The following is a 15000-nucleotide window of genomic DNA, read 5'->3' on the forward strand; positions in this document are numbered from 1 at the left end:
TAAGTTGAAATTGTAAAGTTCTAATGTTACCCTCACACTTTGTATACAGACATAACCCTCCAATCTAGGCGTGCAACAGTTGATCAAACTAATCGATTATAAAAGACAATCGATAATTGTATAAAATAATCGCTAAGAAAAGAACGGTTGGCTGGAGCCCTATACGACTCACAAATAGTGGTGGAAAAAAGTATTCAAATGTTTTACTTAAGTAAAAGTATCAATACCCTTTTGTAGAACTACTGTTACGAGTACAAGTTCGGTATTCAAAATGCACTTGAGTAAAAGTACAAAGGTATTGGCATCAAACAAAATATATTCTTTGTGGAGCCTCGCTCCAGTCCCTGCCGGTCAGGTGAGTTTTCCTACAGTGGGAGCCAGAGTGAGGAGTCTAGAGTCCAGCACCTCAGACAGCCCCGTTGCCTAGGCCCTAGGGCATTGGTTCTCAAAGTGGGGTCCGGGGACCCCCAGGGGTCCTTGAGGGAGTTCCAGGGGGTCCCCAGCTAAATGATTCAAAGTTAGGAACCAAATTGACCCTTATGGGTCTGTAACTCAGAGAGTGTACAAATGGACGTGTAACGGGTCCATTTGGTTCCATTTGTACACTCTCAGAGTTAAATTAACATTGATTTTACAATATAAATTTGGGTCCCAGAGATAGGAATGCCATTAAATGGGGGTCCGTAGCCTAATGACAAACTGGGGGTCCTTGAAATTAAACTGGTAGAAAATCACTGCTAGAGCCGTAAAAAACTTCTCTACGGGGGTCCTTGGCATAGCTTTTCAAATGGGGGTCCGCAGGCTAATAAGTGTCAATTTGGGGGTCCTTGGCAAGAAAAAGGTTGAAAACCACTGGTCTAGGAGGGCAATTGGTTGAGGGGCAGTACGTGCCACTCTGCATCCTCAATCAGTTGGAAGTGATGACACCTGCGTGCTGGTCAATCAGAAGACAGCTGGGCTGAGTTTACAAAAGCTGATCACTCACTCTCTGCTGACCCTCCCTGAGGGAAATACCGTCGTCCAGGCGGTAAGCGATACACTTAGGGTGACCACCTCCAGACAGGTCCATTGAGGGACAGATTAACCCGTTTCGCGGGACGCATCAGCGCGCGTGCATGCGGACCACTCCCGCGCGCGCGCAATTTTTTTGCGGTTCTGGGCGGATTGGGTTCGTTTTTTTTGCGGTTCTGGGCGGATTGGGTTCGTTTTTTTTCCAGTTTTTGGTTTCTTTACTTTGGTTTTAGGGTTAGGATTAGATATAAGAGGGTATTGCAAGTTAACTTAAAAATGTAATGAATTTTTTTTTTTTTTATAAAATAAAAATCTTTTTTTTTTTTTTTTTCCATAACTTTGATTTTCGGGACATTGCCCTGCTTGTGCGGGACGCGGGACAGAGGGTCCAATTTCGGGACTGTCCCGCGAATTTCGGGACGGGTGGTCACCCTAGATACACTCCACCCATTCCTCAGTGTTATTATATATAAATGTTGTGTTGGTTTACAAGGCTCATGTTATGTTTCTTTTATTTCATAGGCAACGTGCGAGTGTTGATGAAGTCTGCTCTGTTTTACCGTCAAGCCTACCGTACTAACCCCTGACTAGGGAAGAATTTAAGTTTGTTTTGCATGACATGCAGGCACCCCCCCCTCCCTGAACTAAACATTGTTGATTTCCCTTGAATAAATTGTGCTTTAAGACTTGAACTGCCTCTGTCTTTTTTTAAATACGGCTGAAGTGGTTAATGTATGTTTTGTAATGATAATTAAAATCCACAAAGTAACTAAAGTTATCAAATAATTGTAGTGGAGTAAAAGTACAATATTTTCCTCTGACATGATAGAAGTAAAAGTACTTAGTTACTTTCCACCACTGCTCACAGGGTAACAGAGTTGTGTATCCCTGTGTGAACTGACTGGGAGAACATTGTATGACAGGACACTGTCAGGACGCTCAGTGTTGCCATGTCTGCTTATTATAAGAACCTTTGGGCTTGTTCTTATGTAAAGTCGCTTGTAAAAACATATATTGTGGGGGGGGGGGCTTGTTTCTAAAGTGTAGTTGTTGCTTATTTGTTTTTGCCTCCTATATGTTTACACCAGTGGTTCTCAAACATTTTCATGTCAAGGACCCCCATATTAATATATTTGTCGGGTTACCCCCCATCTGAAAATATGTTGTGTACCCCCCCCCCCCATACAAGATTTGTGTCGTTTCCATTTTTCAAAAATATTCCAAATATTTCCCTTTTTTTCCTCCAAGATTTATTTGAAAATAGCAGATCTAGAAGCTGAATTGTGAGCTTGTAGATCGGTTCCATTAGCTGATGTACTATAGGGTTATATAGGACCCCCACAGGGTTAGGGTTTAGACATGACATGGCTTGTTTCTCTCACAAAACCCTGGCAACACTGGTCAGGACGCTCATGACATGCAGTGTCTCTCAGGACAGTGAGATGCACAGGTTGTCCATAAGCCTCACATAAAGGGCCCATTGTTGCAGTAAGTGTAATGATTATACGTTTCAGGCTTAACACACCTTCATAGGAACAATGCCACATACTTGCTACCTCACCGGATGTGTGTACGCACACACGCACTGAGAAGAATACACACTGAATGTGTGTACGCACACTGGCCCAGATGAAGTTAACACTTCAATGTGATTGAAATAAGAAATGACCTCCTCCTATCTGACTTCCTGCTACTGTAACCGGACCAGTTCACCCTAGACTGGGTTGTCTCTACATAGGCTGCTAATCAGAATAATACAAACATAGAATATGTAAATGTAATAATAAAAGCTAACAAAGAATGAGGCAATAATTTAATTCTAATAATAAAGGTAAGGGCCGGGCGAAAGTCAGGGGCGAAACATGTTATGCACATCAAACAATAACAGTTAACCCATTAAGACCTGGAACGCATCTGTGTCACTTTAGATGTCTTTGGCTATTCAAAAATAGCAGATATACAAGCTCATAGCGCGTTGTTGATCTGCTATTTTTGAAAAATCTTGAAACATTTTTTTTTTCAAAAAACTGTTAGGATTTAGAAAACATTTTTAAGAATCGCCTCAGGTCTCAATGGGTTGGTTGTTTTTGATCAACTCAACTGGCCCTGCCTATAAAAGCAGTGGTTGGTTGCCCACCCTTGCTCTAGATGTTGCAGCAACCCTGCATTCATCCTTTGCATCACCAACAACAACAAACTAAATTAGACCAGAGAATCATTCAGACCCGGACGGGACATCAGGTGAATTAATATCTTTGCAAATGAATGAGAAAACCGACATAATTTGTTTTCTTAACTTGCATTTAATGTCTGTCTCTTGAATTCCCAGTTTCTGTCTTGGTTATGACGCTTTGGTTTTAGCACTTCATAAAAAATAAATAAAGTTACATATACAATATTATTGTTAACCCATTATCATTGATCATCCAGACCGGGAAGGGAACACATCTATGTCGTTTTAAGATGTCTTTGGCTATTCAAAAATAGCAGATATACAAGCTCATAGCGTGACACCGAGTGCCGCGCTATGAGCTTGTAGTTCAGCTATTTTTGAAAAATCGTGAAAATGTGTGCAATTCTTTGAATCTTTGAATGAAAAACGTTTGAGAACCATTGATATTATAGAAACATATGTTTTTTTTATTAGGATTTAGAAGGTATTTGTAGAACCCCCAGAAGCAAAGAATTGAGTTACAAATGTTCACTTTAAAAATATATATTCAAAGATTTGCATGAATTTAAGATTTTTTTTTCTTCAAAAAATTGCCCAAAGAAATCAAAAAATTACACACAGATGCGTTCCCGGTCTTAATGGATTAATTATTATCGTTATTAACAATAATACATTTGTCTCACCTACACGTGCTAAGACTCAGCGCTGCGCTATGGGCTCTCACACGCCCTGCTTAATTACACGTAAAGCCGGGGAGATTAAAATAGCATTTTGCATTTCGGTGTCAAGTGAAATCCAATCCGTTTTTTTTAGAGTAATATGTAAATGAAGCACATGAGAGAGATAGAGAGAGAGAGAGAGAACAGAAGAGGACAAACGGCCGCGCTGGGAACAGGAGAACACAGCGAGTCACAGGAGAGAGAAACAGGAGCAGAAAGAGACAGACAGAGAGCTGTATGGACAGGTTCGCTCATATTTCTGTCGAGTATAAACCTGCCGCACCGGTAGTGGTGGAAGAAGTACTCACATTTTTTTTAAGTAAAGTAAAAGTAGTTAAAGTACCAATACTGCAGCGTAGAAACACTCTGTTACACAAGTGAAAGTCAGGAATTCTAAATTTTCTATTTAATTACAAGAGTATTCGCATTAAAATATACTTTAAGTACTGAAAATAAAAGTACTCATTTGGCACAATGTCCCATTTCACAAGTTTCCAAATATATAAAAATGCTTTGAAAATAGCCGACCTACAAGCTCAGAAAGCATTGCTTTGCGACGCATTGTGAGCTTGTAGATCGGCTGTTTTCAAATAGCCTAAGTATAGTATATGGCTGAAGTAGTTAAAGGGATACTTCACTTTCGGGCCGGGGACACATTTAAAAAAAATATTAAAAATAAATGAAAAAAGTTATGGAAAATTCATGGCCCCCTCACGCATTAGTAGGACACTCTAATGCGTGAGGGGGCCATGAATTTTCCATAACTTTTTTCATTTTTTTTTAATATTTTTTTTAAATGTGTCCCCGGCCCGAGAGTGAAGTATCCCTTTAACACTTGTTTTGTAATAATAATCTGAATCTAAATTGAATACCAAGGCCCTCATTGGAAACAAGACCGCAAGGACTTTCATGAACGGACCTCTTAGACAAAGTATTTTAAATGTAACTGTGCTGTCAGTGTTTTACATTTTTTTGCCTAATAAAATATTCAATCAATCAATCAATCTAAAACGTAACTAAAGTTTTCAAATAATTTTTGTGGAGTAAAAAGTACAATATTTGCCTCTGAGATGTAGTGGAGCAGAAGTAAAAGTATTGACAATTGGAAACACTCCAGTTAAGCAACAATTCCTCAAAAGTGTACTTTACTTAGTGCAGTACTTGAGTAAATGTACTCAGTTACTTTACACCACTGCGCGCCGGTAACGCGTGGAGCTTCGAGTTGCAGGTGAAATCTGTGTCACATTCATACATAAAGCTCTGCCATACAGCCTGTCAGAGCTTTACTTTAATGACAACCATGTTTACATGATGACCTAAATTGACTTTAAACCAACAGTTACAGTAACCAGTGGTGGAAAAGGTATTCAGATATTTTACTTAAGTAAAAGTATCAATACTGCAATATAGAAGTACTCTGTTACAAGTAAAAGTCCGGAATTCTAAATTTACTTGAGTAAAAGTACAAAAGTATTAGCATCAAAATGTACTTAAAGTACCAAAAGTAAAAGTACTAAAATGTTTGAAAATAGCAGATCTACAAGCTCGGCTATTTTCAAATAGCCTAGGTATAAAATAGGGCTAAAGTGGTTATTGTATGTTTTTTTATGTAATAATTTATATCTGAAAAGTAACTAGTAACTAAAGTTTTCAAATAATTGTAGTGGAGTAAAAGTACAATATTTGCCTCTCAGATGTAGTGGAGTAGAAGTAAAAATATTGGAAATTGGAAATACTCGAGTAAAGTACAAATACCTCAAAGTTGTACTTAAGTACAGTACTTAAGTAAATGTACTTAGTTACTTTCCACCACTGACAGTAACAGACAGTTATTAAATCGAGCCATGTGCAGTTATGTCGTGGGAGTTATAATGGTGTTTACAGACGTATCGGTACATTGATTGATCGATAAAGTCAGACTCCGTGCTCCGTAAACATAAACAAAGAGAAACAAACGAAACCGTTTGGGACGAAATGAGATCTCTGGGCGGTCAGAGAGAGAGCCTCCTCGTCCCGAGAGGTCAGGGTCCTCCTAATACTACAATGTGTGAACACAACAAGGCCAACCAGGCCGACACATTGAACAGCATGCAATGCATGACACAGGCTAAATAGTATCACAATGTAACGTGTAAGATAATACCCTGACCTTCATTCATTCATAAATGTATGACACACATTTCTTTGTCATTATTAACAGGCCTGTATGTACTAGGTCTGCTCAGCAAAGCACATTAAAACCACTTCAGCCCAATATTTGACGTTTGTTGTATGTCAAATAGCGACAAGTAGGCCTACTGGCCTACAGTAGAGCTGCTTAACTCTTTAAGACCTGAGAACGCATCTGTGTGTCATTTTTAGATTTCGTTGGGCTATTCAAAAATAGCAGATATACAAGCTCATAGCGCGGCACCGAGTGCCGCGCTATGAGCTTGTAGATCTGCTATTTTTGAAAAATCGTGAACAATTTTGTACAAATCTTTCAATATATATATATATATATTTAAAGCGAGCATTTCTAACTAAAATGTTATTGCTTCTGGGGATTCTACAAATATCTTCTAAATCAGTTTAAAACAGTTTTCTGAAACACTTATGTTGCTATAATATTAATGTCAGTGTCAAGGAGCCCCACAACGATATGTATTTGGCTGAGGACCCCCATCTAAAAAAAAATGTTCCAGGGACCCCCAGAAGCAAAGATTTGAGTAAAAAACAATTGCTTTATAGATATATATTCAAAGATTTGCAAAAAAAAAAAACACGATTTAAAAAAAGAATAGCAGATCTACAAGCTCATAGCGCGGCACTCGGTGCCGCGCTATGAGCTTGTAGATCTGCTATTTTTTAATAGCCAAAAGTATAAAATATGGATAAAGTGGTTACACAGATGCGTCCCCCGTCTTAAAGGGTTAAGGTGACTCTCCACCAAACAGACTACTTTCTAGACTACTTGGCAAAAGTTGGCATTTCGTTCAGCACAAACTGTCGGCCGATGTGCCCATTGTTGTGCTAATGCGTTATAGCTGGCAGGCTGGGCTGCCAGTGTTGCCAGGTCTGCTTATTATAAGCGACTTTGGGCTTGTTTTCCTGTAAAAGTCGCTTGTAAATATTCATAGTCGCTGGTTTGCTTTTGTTTGGGCTTGTTTCTGAAGATTATTTTTGAAAATAGCTGCTATAATAGGGCTCAAGTGGTGAAACTGGTCGACTTCTTTATAGGGCTTGTTTTCATAGACCTGGTCGCTTGTTTCTCTCACAGAATCTGGCAACACTCTCGGACCAAACCTGTACCCCCCCTCTCTCTCCCCCCTCTCCTCTACCCCGCGGCTTTACCTCAACATGTTCGGTTTCTCTGAGTCGGTCGATAAGGTCCCGGCGGACCCCCCCGACGGACCTCTAACCGACGGAACGACGATATCCAAAGCTTTCCAATGCCAAGTCGGCCCAAAATCGGTGCGATGGAAAGCTGCCTTAAAGCTGCTATTTTAGAAATAGGGACGCTATAGGTTGAAAGAGGTTAAAGGGATATTTCACTTTAAAAAAAACTTTTGGTCATTCTATCGTCTACTCAGGCCTTTGTGAGCCCCCCAGACCGTTTTGAAGTTGCTTGATTTAGTATTTAGATATTTGATATTCATTTTATCAGACACGCCCCCTTCCTATACAAACCCATTATAACTTCAAACTCAATTTTTAACCTGTTAGATTCGTCAAAAACACCCGTCCTTGGTTCTGGTGACTCACCCTGCCCTCCTAATACGCGAGGGGGCCGTGTTTTTTCGATAACTTTTTTCATTTATTTTTAATATTTTTGGGGGAAAATGAAAAAAATAAAATACATTAAAAAAATAAAATAAAATAAATGAAAAAAGTAATCGAAAAAACACGGCCCCCTCACGTATTAGGAGGGCAGGTTGAGTCACTAGAACCAAGGACGGGTGTTTTTGATGAATCTAACGGGTTAAGAATGGAGTTTGAAGTTATAATGGGTTTGTATAGGAAGGGGGCGTGTCTGATAAAATGAATATCAAATATCTAAATACTGAATCAAGCAACTTAAAAACGGTCTGGGGGGCTCACAAAAGCCTGAGTAGACGATAAAATGACAAAACGTTTTTTTGAAAGTGAAATATCCCTTTAACTAAAGCACTTGGGACTTTGGCACACAACTTGAATGATGGTTGATTTTGGGGGTAAATGGGGGCGTGTGGCGGCTCAGTCAGCTCACCATACAATAAATGTGAGCGCCAGGAGAGAACCTACTAGTGTTCGAATCCGACCCCCGCTGTCTGGTCTTCTGCGTCTCCCCTCTCTCTCTTTCTCTGCCCTTCATTTCATGTCTGTCTACACACTGACCTATCTGATGTAATAAAGCATAAAAATGCCAAAAATAAGTCTTAAGAAAACAAGAGAGAGGGTTTTGGGGGGGAAACTTGTAGCTATTTCTGTACTTCATAAAAGCTGGGAATGTGAGGTTGTTTTTTTTCCAGCATTAATGCGGTTGGGTAACAGTTTACCAGCCCAGTAGAAGGAAGGGTGTGTATGTGTGTGTGTGTGTGTGTGTGTGTGTGTGTGTGTGTGTGTGTGTGTGTGTGTGTGTGTGTGTGTGTGTGTGTGTGTGTGTGTGTGTGTGTGTGAGACCCAGGGGCTGAATGTGTGTGTCAGTGGTGGAGGTACTACTTATTTTCACTTAAGTAAAAGTAGCAATGTAGAAATACTCTGTTACAAGTAAAAGGCCTGTGTTCAAAATGTTACTTGAGTAAAAGTACAAAAGTATTGGCATCAAAATATACTTTAAGTACCAAAAGTAAAAGTACTATGATGTTTGAAAAAAAAGTAGATCTACAAGCTCAAAACGCGTCGCATCGCCTGACTGCTATTTTCAAATAGCCTATGTATAAAATAGGGCTAAAGTGGTTATTGTGTGTTTTATAATATAATTTATATCTGCAAAGTATCTAGTAACTAAAGTTTTCAAATAATTGTAGTGGAGTAAAAGTACAATATTTGCCTCTGAGATGTAGTGGAGTAGAAGTATTGAAAATTGGAAATACTCCAGTAAAGTAAAAGTACCTCAACATTTTACTTAAGTACAGTACTTGAGTAAATGTACTTAAGTTACTTTACACCATGCGTACGTGTGTGCGCGTATACCTGTGTGCCTGTGTGTGTGTGCGAGTGAGTGAGTGAGTGAGTGAGTGAGTGAGTGAGTGAGTGAGTGAGTGAGTGAGTGAGTGAGTGAGTGAGTGAGTGAGTGAGTGAGTGAGTGAGTGAGTGTGTGTGTGTGTGTGTGTGTGTGTGTGTGTGTGTGTGTGTGTGTGTGTGTGAGTGAGAGAGGGGGTTGAATAGGTGTTTGTAAGGTTGTGTACCTTAGCAGCTCAAGGAGCGTGTACCGTATGACGTGTTCTACCGCAGCACAACAGTCAGTCAGTCACACTCACACGCCCCAGGGCATCCTGGGTAACGATAGCAAAGGGTCCAAGCCCTGCCCTGCAATCACAGGGAGGAGGACAGGACACGCCCTTCACCCAGTGGCCTGGTGAGTCATCAGGCTAGCCCCGACCAGGGAGCTGATTCACCAGCTAGCATACATACATACATACAGTATAATAGCTGACATCCTGTTCCCTCAATCCTGACTCAACTCTTCAGAGACATTAGAGCTCTTGTGGTGGTATGCTGCTGCTGCTCCGTCCCGTAGGAGTCGGACCAAAGGAAAGTTCCACAAGGGGGGAGGGCTGGGGGGTGGAATCGGGGAATCACCAACCAACACAGAACACAGTAACCGCTGTCGGTTGCCGCCGGTGTTTGTGTCCAAGTTGTGAGCCTGTAGATCTGCTATTTTCGGTGCAAGACACGATTGCGCAGCCAAGTATCAAGGGATAGTACCAATTATTAAGGGATAGTTCATCCCCAAAATGACTTTTTTTCCTATCGATTACTCAACCCATGGAGACTTGAAATGAATTCATGGAGATTTATTTAGTTTTTGTTGCATTCCTAAGCCAAATAATTAATAATTTTGATGAATTATTAATTTGATTTGATGAATAACTTTTGAGTCTCCTGCCGGAGACATTAGCATCTTTCCGCCGGCCATCAAGTTATTGTCTTAGGAATGCGACAAAAACTAAACAATCTCCATGAATTCAAGGCTTCATGAGCTCACAACTGATAGAAAAGGTAATTGATAGAAAATAAATAATGTTTTGGTTGAACTATCCCTTTAAAGCAGGGGTCTTCAACAGGGGGTCAGTGACCCATAGGGGGTCCTCAGAGTTACTACAGGGGGTCCGCCAAATATTTGTGTGAAATTTTTTTTTTTTTACATTAACCACTCGAACCCTAGCATCCCTTTTCTGAGGAGAACTTTAGCCAAAAATAGCAGATCTACAAGCTCACAACGCCTCGCGCTGCGAGGCATTGTGAGCTTGTAGATCGGCTATTTTTGGCAAAGAGTTATTATAGGTGTAGAGGGAAAAAAGAGCAGCAAAAGTTTATCTGAAACACAATTTTATACAATATAGAGGGGGTCCCTGCTTGAAGACCCCTGCTTTAAATCTTAAAATCCTTCATGTTAATTTAACTCTCAGAGAGTGGAAACAGGGACCCACTAATGGGCCTGTTTGGGTCCACTTTTAGCAGTAAAATACAGATTCTAACACAGAGAGGCCATGTTGGGAGCACATGCTCCTTGTGTGGAAAGGTTTCAGCTGTCGCCAAGTCACTGTAACATGATGGAATAGTGTGTGAGCGCTTAGATCTCTGACATTCCCTCAGTCATAATTCTACAATTATCTAAAGCCAAATCAACCAAAGGACTCGCTAAGCTCTGCTCTGCTCTGCATGCGAGCAGAGCGTAGTGGGACGGCGCGTACCGTTCTGTGATGATAACGGCCCTAGGCTGCAGGAAGTGCACTCACCTGCGCTCTCTCTCTCTCTCTCTTTCCGACGCTTCGAGCTCATCATCGTGCTTTAAAAAAAGAAAAACCACAGAATGTGTTTCTATACCACAGTGTGGGCACAAAGCCAGAGGGAGTGCCCAATCTCCAGTGGTGGAAAAAGTACTCACATTTCTAACTTAAGTAAAAGTATCAAAACTGTAAGGTAGAAATACTCTGTTACAAGTAAAAGTCCGGAATACATTTTGATACAAAAGCATTGGTATCAAAAATGTACTTAAAGTACCAAAAGTAGAAAGTACTCCTTACGCTTTATGTCCCAAGTTTTCAAATGCATAAAATGTACAGTATACAAATCTTTTGAAAATAGCAGATCTACAAGCTCACAATGCGTCGCGGAGCTTGTAGATCGGCTATTTTCCAATTGCCAAAATGTATGTAGGACTGAAGTTTTTGTAATAATAACAAGTAGGCCTCAAATCACAGGATCAGTGGCAGCAAAGCTGAGGTGAAGTCTTTAGCCATAAGTATGCCTTTCTCAGGGGCACCAGATCAGTCTTACATCTGGCAAGAACGGAGACCCCCCCATACCCACGCACTCATGCACGCACGCACGCACGCTTTCCTGTCAAGTCGCTTGTAAATATTCATAGTTGCTGGTTGCTTTTGTTTGGGCTTGTTTCTGGAGTGTAGTTGCTTATTAAAGGCTGGCTTTCAAGATTCTTTTTGAAAATAGATGATAAAATAGGGCTCAAGTGAAACCGGTCGCTTCTTTTCGGCTTGTTTTCATAGACCTGGTTGCTTGTTTCACTCAACCTTTACCCCCCAGTCGGCCCAAAGACTGAACATGCTTGGTTTCTCATCGTCGGGTCGATAGAGGTCCGGACCCGACGGAACAACGCTATCTGACAACATGTTGTCGGCACCAGACGCTTCTGTTTTCAGAAGTGCCTCTGTTTAAGTCACTTCTGAAAACCTACCTCTACACTAAGTGTTTTTCTTCATTGTTTTTTATATGACTGTACACACCCTAATGTTGTTATTTGTTTAATCAAACTGTTTTTTTCCCTATTTTTTTTTTTGCTTTGTGGTTGTTTTTTAACCTTGCTCTGTTCAGCACTTTGTAACTTTGTTTGGAAAGGTGCTATAGCCGACAAATAAAATTCATTATCATTATACTTTCCAACGCCTCCTCCCGCCGAGTCGGGACTAAATCGGTGCGGCGGAGAGCTGCCTTTAATAAAGAAGTTTACAATTTGGGATAAACTCCAAGCAGACAAGTCCTCACACCCCTCCTGTGATCTTTAGCAGGAGGGCACGCACCACACCACAGACCCCGGGTTGGGAAACACTGCGCTAGATAGGGCCTGCGGGGTTGTTGCTCACCCACCATTCATTTGAACTTGTGAATCATGGTAGGATGAAGCAACAGCGGTGATGTGGTGTTAAGTAACTATAAGTACATTTACTCAAGTACTGTACTTAAGTACAATTTTGAGGTATTTTTTTTACTTTACTGGAGTACTTCCAATTTTCAGTACTTTTACTTCTACTCCACTACATCTCAGAGGCAAATATTGTACTTTTACTTCACTACAAGTATTTGAAAGCTTTAGTTACTAGTTACTTTGTATATTTTGATTATTATTACAAAACATACATTGACCACTACAGCCCTATATATATTTCGGCCATTTGATAATAGCCGATCTACAAGCTCACAATGCGTCGCAATGCGACGCATTGTGAGCTTGTAGATCTGCTATTTTCAAAAGATTTCGAAGATTTTATACATTTGAAAACCTCTGAAATGAGACATTCTGCATAATGAGTACTCTCTACTTTTGGTACTTTAAGTTCATTTCGATACTAATACTTTCAAACTTTTACTCAAGTAAATTTTTAATTCCGGACTTTTTACTTGTAACAGAGTATTCCTACATTGATACTTTTACTTAAGTAAAACATTTTGAGTACTTTTTCCACCCCTGACAGTGATGTGACAAACGGTGAACCTGCTGACAGAGTCTCGTCTCCTTCATAACCTGTCAGGACGCTCACAACAAATAATGCTGCTTTGTTTTGTCGTCATAGCAACCTAACCCACGGTGTGTTTTCCCCTTCAGGACGAGGACGATGCGCGTGTGATGATGATGATAGAGATCTCCTTTTTCTTTCTCTTTGTGATGATAAACATCTCTTTCTTTCTCGTTCGGTCAGTTAGGATGTTTTGTTGTGTTGCTCACAGAGAAAAAGGGCAGGGCTGCCTTTATAAAGGGTCATTATACAGTGTTTCTTACATTTACACCCCATTACACCTAAAGACAGGCAGCCTCTGTGGATAGCTTTAAAGCAGTGGTTCTCTCAACCGGTGGTCCGGGGACCACCAGTGGTCCTTGAGGGAGTACCAGGGGGTCCCCAGCTAAATTAGTCAACATAGCGTCACAATCATTTTAACCGTTTAGCTTTGGCTATTCAAAAATAGCAGATCTACAAACTATGAGCTTGTAGATCTGCTATTTTTGAAAAACCTTAAAAAAGTGTGCATATCTTTGAATATTTATATTTTTTATTTAAGCGAAAATTTACTGATATCTTTTTGCTTCTGGGGGTCCCTGGCACAAAACATTTTTCAAATGGGGGTCCGCGGCCAAATGAATATCAATTTAGGGGTCCTTGGCATGAAACAGGTCGAAAACCACTGCTTTAAAAGCACAGCTCAAGACCTATTTCTTCACTCTTGCTTTTAGCTGATGTTTAAATCTCTGTGTTGTTATCCACGTCCTCACTGTTTTTGCCTGAGTCACTGCCTTTTTTTGCGATGTTTTTAATGTTGTTTTATGCTTTGTCTTTTTTGCTTTATCGTTGAATTAGTACTTCAGTACTTTTTCTGTAATTGTACTCTTGCTCTGTGAAGCACTTTGAGCTGCATTTCATGTCATGAAAGGTGCTATACAAATAAAGTTATTATTATTATTTCAGCTTTTATTATGATTATTATTATATATATTTTGGGGGCTATTCGATAATAGATGATCTACAAGCTCTCTGCTTTGTAGTTCTGCGATTTTAGAAATATTTGGACACATCTTATGGGTGTTTCTGGCACCGAATCTTTTCAGACGGGGGCCAAATATTTGACAACCTCTCCTCTGCCATGAACAGAGCAGAGCCACTGACTGGACGGACATCAACGCCAGCACTCAGTCAAGATCTAATCATCTGAATAGTATTCAGACAGGCTCAATGTTTCTGCTCGGCGGGCGTGTAGCAAGAAGCTCATTCTCTGGATTCCTATGAGGACGCTGAGGCGGGGGGGGGGGAGAGAGAGAGAGAGAGAGAGAGGAGGCTGTGATGATGATCTGTCTCAACACGTGTGAATGAATCGGGGCAAACACACGCCGACTCAGCTGATTCAGGCTTTTCGACACATACCTCATATAAGAACATAGTCTACTCTCTCTCTCTCTGTGTCTCTGTCTCTCTCTCTCTCTCTCACACACACACACACACACACACACACACACACACACACACACACACACACACACACACACACACACACACACACACACACACACACACACACACACACACACACACACACACACACACACACACACACACACACACACACACCTCACTGAACAAACACTAATCACTGACTGATCTGGCATAACTGTCCGCTTCAAGGTTACAGTTGTTGATGTGAATAGAGACGGGGAGGGGCGGGGGAGGGGCGGGGGGACGGGGGGGGGAATGCCACCTGGGAACAGGTTTGGGAGGGAAACGGCTGCATGGCGCGTAGCGTACCGGACGCTGCAGTGCTGACTGTCAGGACCTCCAACTGTCACTTCCTTACAAACAGAACGCGCAGGGAGCGAGGTGAGAGCCGGGTCAGAAACACCACCTGTCTGTCATTTCTATATGTTATCACAGCACTGTGTCGTGTCAACATGTAACGCATACATGGGCAACTGGCGGCCCGGGGGCCACAGGCGGCCCCCACCTTCACTTAATGCGGCCCGCAGGTTAATATCAGAATACTGATATATTATTGATTTCAGCTGTTTACAATTCCTAACATGACCCGCTTTAATCACTTCAGTCTATATTAGTAGCTTAAGGACTAGTATTAAAATTGTATTGTCTTTTTTATGTCCAACGTATTTGTATTTAAGTTCATAAAGTTAAC

At 40.9% G+C, this 15000-nt stretch overlaps 1 protein-coding gene across 1 annotated transcript in view; it reads right to left on the reverse strand.

Moving 5' to 3' along the window:
* fam83hb (family with sequence similarity 83 member Hb) overlaps window positions 1-15000 on the reverse strand; it is a 40254-nt gene that overhangs the window by 19045 nt on the left and 6209 nt on the right. The window lies entirely within an intron of this gene.

This window comes from Gymnoscopelus braueri (genome assembly GCF_963280865.1).
Source record: "Gymnoscopelus braueri genome assembly, chromosome: 11".
NCBI classification, from domain to species: domain Eukaryota; kingdom Metazoa; phylum Chordata; class Actinopteri; order Myctophiformes; family Myctophidae; genus Gymnoscopelus; species Gymnoscopelus braueri.